Below are 6,000 nucleotides of genomic sequence, written 5' to 3' on the forward strand. Positions count from 1 at the left end.
CTTCACACAATTGGGCCTTAAGAGAAGTGATTTCTGATTTTAACTTGGTGATGTCATCATCCTTTTATTCTAGTTGGCACATGACACTGTTTCTCTCCTTTTCTACTTCATCAACTTGTCCTTCTATGAATGTCAAAGCTTCCATTACCTTCTTAGCTCCTTGTGCTTGTTTCCTTGCTTCTTCTAGTTGAGATCTAAGGGAGGGGACCTCTTCCTTGTATTAACCAATATCTGCTTCACATTTGTTCAAGTTTTTGTGCCTTTGTTCAAGGTGGCCTGACAAGGTATCTTCTTGTTTCTTTTCCTTATCCATTTGATTTATCATGGATATGACTTCTTCATGATGCTTTCTTTTTATTTGATGAAATTCCTTCTTAATCTTGACAAGCTCTTCATCCCTTTCTTGTACTTGAAGCTTGAGAAGGTCAACTTCCTTCCTTGTTTGGTCTTGGTCACCATCTAGTGCTTTCTTCTTAAGTTCCTGGCTTTCCTTTTTCAAACTAATAATCTATTTCATAGCAGCCATAAGTTTAGTGAGGAGATATTCTTCCAAATATTTTTCATTCTCTTCATCTTCTAGATATTCTTTAGCCTTGATGACATCATTCTCATTTTCAATTTCCATGATGGGTTCTGGATTTCCTTCTTACTTTCCATCATCTTCTTAACTAGTGGTCATGGTCAATGCTCCTTTTGAGTGAAGGTCATGAATTTTGTTCCATATACCCTTTGGTGATGAACATTTTTCTAAATTTTCATTTATAGAATATAGTAGTCCATTTAGGATTGCCTTTATTGCTTTTGCATTATACTCCTTGGATTCTTCATCCATCATGTTATCAGTATCACCGATTTCCAGAATTCAATGCCTTGAGTCTTTAAGAAATTTCTTATCACCAACAAATTGATCATCTAGCCTAATTTACTAGATGGATCGAAGTACACCATGTAAAGCCAATTTTACCATAGTAAAATTGCTTTCACTGTGAGAAATTACCTAATAAACCACCTTTATTAAGTAATTTATAGTAAAACCCATGAAGAATAATTAAATAAATCACCATTTATTTGATCTTCTTCTAGGAATAATTAATTCAACCATTGTTTTATTATTATTCCTTGTCAAATTTGACCCAATCATGAAAAATAAATAGATAAATCATTATTTTTCTTATTTTTCTCTAAGAATAACTAATTAATCATTAATTAATTACTATTCTTTGTTAAATTTAACTAAAGTCCTTCCGAATAATTAAATAAATCATTATTTGTTTATTATTCCTTAACTAATTCTTTGAGATAATAAATAAATCATTTATTTACTTATTATTTCTAAATAAAAGTTTAAATACTTTTTCCCTCCTAAACAAATATAATAAAATATTCCAAGTGGTAATTCCAAGGGGTAATTCCAAGAATGGGATAAATATTATTATATTATTGATCATTATTTGAGGATAAATCAATATTTTGTTATAAATAGGAGGGTTTTCTATTCATTATTCACTTTTGATTATTTTCATTGTTGCACTCACTGTTGTAACTCTGATTATTTTCATTGTCGCACACCATATTTTTGTTGGGTTTATGCATTATAGAGGAGAGAGACTCTACAGAAGCTAAAGACATTTGAGGATAGTCAGGAACCCATCCCATAGAGTGGGACTGGTAACATTTATCTGTTCTCTTCACATGTGTTATTATAAAATTATTCTTTACATATCTAGTTTCCTTTGGATGTTTTGGGGTTATTACTTTTTCTTTCACTATTTGACTATGATTGCAGCATAATTTTGGTAGGTTTTGTTTCTATCAATAGCTACAGATCTACAATTATTAGTAGTCATTTCTATTGTTGATATCATTTGTAATTCATGATCTTAAGTGGGTTCTTTTCGTACATCATTGAGAAGAAAACACTACAACAAAATTCCTCATTTTTGCTTCCCATATATCAAAGTTTCCATTGAACAATGGAGCCTTCACAAATTGATTGATTTCAACTTTGGTGGTTGAGGGAGACACATCTTTAGGAGGATTAGAGACTTTCTTCCTTGGCTTCACCATTTGTGTTCTAATTGATCAACCTTCAAGTTGTTAGGCTTTGTGTGAAGATACTGGCTCTGATACCAATTGTTGGAAATACTGGGGGGGGTGAATCAATATTCCTTTTCAATTATTAATTTTACCAGTTATATTTAGATCACAAAATAATAAATAGGAATAAATTCTTTTATTAATATAATATTTATAATGAATCAAATACAATATATAGGGCTCCAACCCATGATGAAGACACCGATCTTCAATCTCCTAGGCTCCAACCGATTGCCAAGCACCAACTTGGTCTTTTGTGAGGCTCCAACCTCTAGGGCATTGACCCTATCTTCTCAAGGCACCAACCCCTAGTGAACCAACCCTTCTGTGGTACAAGCTCTGACCTGGTTCCTTGAGGACACCGATCCTCTAAGGCTCCAACCCTATCCTTTAAGGCACCTAACTTGTTTGTTCGAGGCTCCAACCTTCAGGGAACCAACCCTCTGGGCTCCAACCCACTGCTATATTTTGTCTAGATATGTTTGATAGTAATTCTCTGCTCTCAAAATATTCTTCATTGTGTTATGTCAATCTACAGATTCAATGTAGTCTCCATGCTATGTCATCAATGACAACCTTGTCTCATAGAATGTGTCACCATTGCTCTTCATATTTACCCAAACAAAATTTCCAAGTCACATCATGATGACTAATACATCATGGTCTTCAATACTCTTTACACAACTTCAATGTATCTTCAATGAACTGTACTAAGCTCTGCACATACACAACTCTCTATTTCAACCCTCTGTTCTAACTATCGTAGTAATTGCTTCAAGAGTAACTGCTTCAGAAGAGTGATTGTTGTGGCTTCAGGTTGTGCGTACAATTATAAAACGACCCTATCTTATGCAATATTTTTAATAGATCTTGGGCTGTGCTTCTACGATTCATTATAGATCTGATCTTTCAGTGATTAACCCAGTCAACATAATGCTTTGACCTTCAACTTCCGCTGGACCTTCAGCTTCCTCTTCGTTCACTTGACCTTCGGCTTTCTTTCTATTGTTCCTTCACATTCACAAGTTGTGAATGGTCATTATGTTCTACGATAGATGCACAAGATCGATGATTATAAATGAGGCGTATTAACTTATATTTATATGAGTCTCACCAATAACCAAGAGAAATGTTCATTGGAAGGAGAGGCCGACTTATGAATATTCATCCAATTATTCACAAAATTATTTATTTAGAGAAAATTTCATAGGAGAGGTCGTACCCACATGAGGTCCCACATCCACGTCATTACCTCAATCACAATCGCAACTTTCAGAGGTATTTGACAAGTCATTCTCATAAAATAGCCTATTGTCGATTTCCCCTACTGGATGCAATATTATATTAAACTGTTTTGATAACTCCATTGGGTCCACCACACTATCGCAATCGGTGGTCCAGGGTCCACCACTCTATCACAATAGCAACTTCATGAAAATCTCACAATCACAACCCTTTTTCTTCACGATGTAACATGTTCGATACCCCTACTGCTGATGGAGTGTGTGCAATATTCAATAAGTTGTTTTTAATAAATTTTTGGATCCACACCTTTATCACAATCAGCGGTCCGTCTGGTCCACAAGTCTTATCACAATCAATAGTTTGAATGTGACATCTTTAAGACTTGCAATATGAAAATTCTGATACAACGGATGCGATGTTTCATTAAGTCGTATTGAATGGAGCTACTGGGTTTGTGTTGTATATCACAATCGGGGGTTTTGAGTAGTGTTACATAACTTAATATAATAGAAAATGTCGTTATGATATGATTTCTCAGATAACTTTGTTTATGCTCCTTTGCTACAATGCTCCTCTGTTGTTTCCTTCCTTTCAGTTCTTCTTGGGCATATGTGATATTTCCGATATGGCTCCTTCGTTGTTTTCTTTGAATCTTTGGCTTATTTGTGATTTTCGATGGATACTCTTTCTTCTGTATGTTTCTCTTGCTCCAATATGCTTCTCCTAATGCAATTTTGACTTCCAATGGCTTCATATCATCATTTGGTATCCCAGAGTATTTCCATATTTCCATTAATGACAATCTAGATCAATAGAAGGAGTGCCTATTTGGGTGAGCTCCTATAGGATAACGTCTCATGGAGACACATGCCACTCTTGTTGAGGGAATTTTCCCATATGAGTGAGGTTTCTTGAGAATGTATCATTGGGAGACATGCCACTCTTTTTGAGGATTTATCCTTGTAACGACAAAGAATATACAATGTACATCATCATCATACTGCAACATTTAATGAAGTGGCCTCACCACCTTTGACACTAAGGCCCAGAGGCGTAACCCAAACTGGGAGAACTCCATTATAAATGTGTTTGTGTTCTTGATTTGATGGTTGTCATTATGTTTTCTCTTCTTTACAGTATGCACATATGGCTTTTCATAATCTTTCACATGCAATTATGCTAACATCATAGAAGTAAAAGATATTGGTTAATTCAAGTAGCCGAAGAGATCCAGATCATGTTTGGTATCAGAGTGGTCTTCTTGCTAATGTGAATTGCAAGAGTGAATGATTGAATGTGTAGAAAGAAGGGAAATGGAGAACAACAGAGATCTCTACGAGTACCTCCTCAGGATGGCACACATGATGGACATAATGTATGAATATTATGAGAAGAAATTTGCAAGAGAGTAACGGGAGAAAGAAAGAGAAGAGGATGATACTCCATCTCCATCTTCCAGTGACCATTCATCTTCTTCATTGTATTCTCATCATTCAGATGAGGAGATCAATCAGAGCCTTCAAGCAAATAATGCTTGAAGAGGCTTCTGCGAGAAGAAAAAGAGGAGAAGTAGAGATTTCACTTCAGTTACGAGCCACATAAGAGGCCTTGGAAAAGTTGAAGCACAACGAAGGTTTAACAAAGACATTATCACTTTTTTCAGAAACGATAGTTGAGATAAAAAATGTTGATCATTCTTCAGTTTCTTTTTCAAATGACACTATTTATGTTGGAAACATGGAGGTGCCCATTTCAGGAACTGCCATGAGACTCCTTACCAAGATGGGGAATAAAGGAGGAGGACTTGTTGTTGGTGGCCAAGGAATGAATCAACCAGTGGAGGTTGTTCAAAGACCTTGATTTGCAAGTTTGGGATACACTGAAGGAGAGTGCTCGAAGGTACCATAAGATTCCAAGACATTATCGAAGCCATCAAAGAAAGAGGATGATTGGAACACATCACAATCATCCCATGATAGTGCACATTGCAGAGGAAGAGATAAGGCAAGATTTCATTGCAAGGATCATAGTAGAGGCAGTCAAGAGAGGTATAAACAATCTCAGTATTCTAAATTTCATTTTAATTACAAGCATGTTAATGATGAACAAAAGTCATGGAATAGAAAACCATGTAGTTTTTGTGGTTTGCATAACCATGTTATTGCCAAGTGCTGGAAGATAATGAAACAAGAAAGAGGATGACACATGAAAGGTATTATCCACATCAGGGAAGGAAGAAGGTTAAATAGGCCTGGAGGAAGAAGACTTATTGCAGTCATGTCGTGGAGAGACATGCCACTCTTGTTAAAGGAATTTTCCCATATGAGTGACAATTCTTGAGAACATCTCATGGAGAGACATGCCTCTAGGTTTGAGGGAATTTATCCTTGTAATGGCAAAGAATATAACATGTACATCATCATCATATTGTAGCACTTAATGAAGTTGCATCACCACCTTTGACATCAGGGCCCGAAGACGTAACCCACACTGGGTGAACTCTGTTATCAATGTGTTTTTGATATTGATTTGATAGTTATCATTATGCTTTCTCTTCTTTATAGTATGCACATGTGGATTTTCATACTCTTTCATATGCAATTATGATAACATCACATAAGTAAAATATCTTGGCTAATTCCGATAGATGAAGAGATC

Source organism: Pinus tabuliformis, chromosome X (genome assembly GCF_031772625.1).
Source record: "Pinus tabuliformis cultivar Carrire ecotype Pingquan chromosome X, CPIR1, whole genome shotgun sequence".
Lineage (NCBI taxonomy): Eukaryota > Viridiplantae > Streptophyta > Pinopsida > Pinales > Pinaceae > Pinus > Pinus tabuliformis.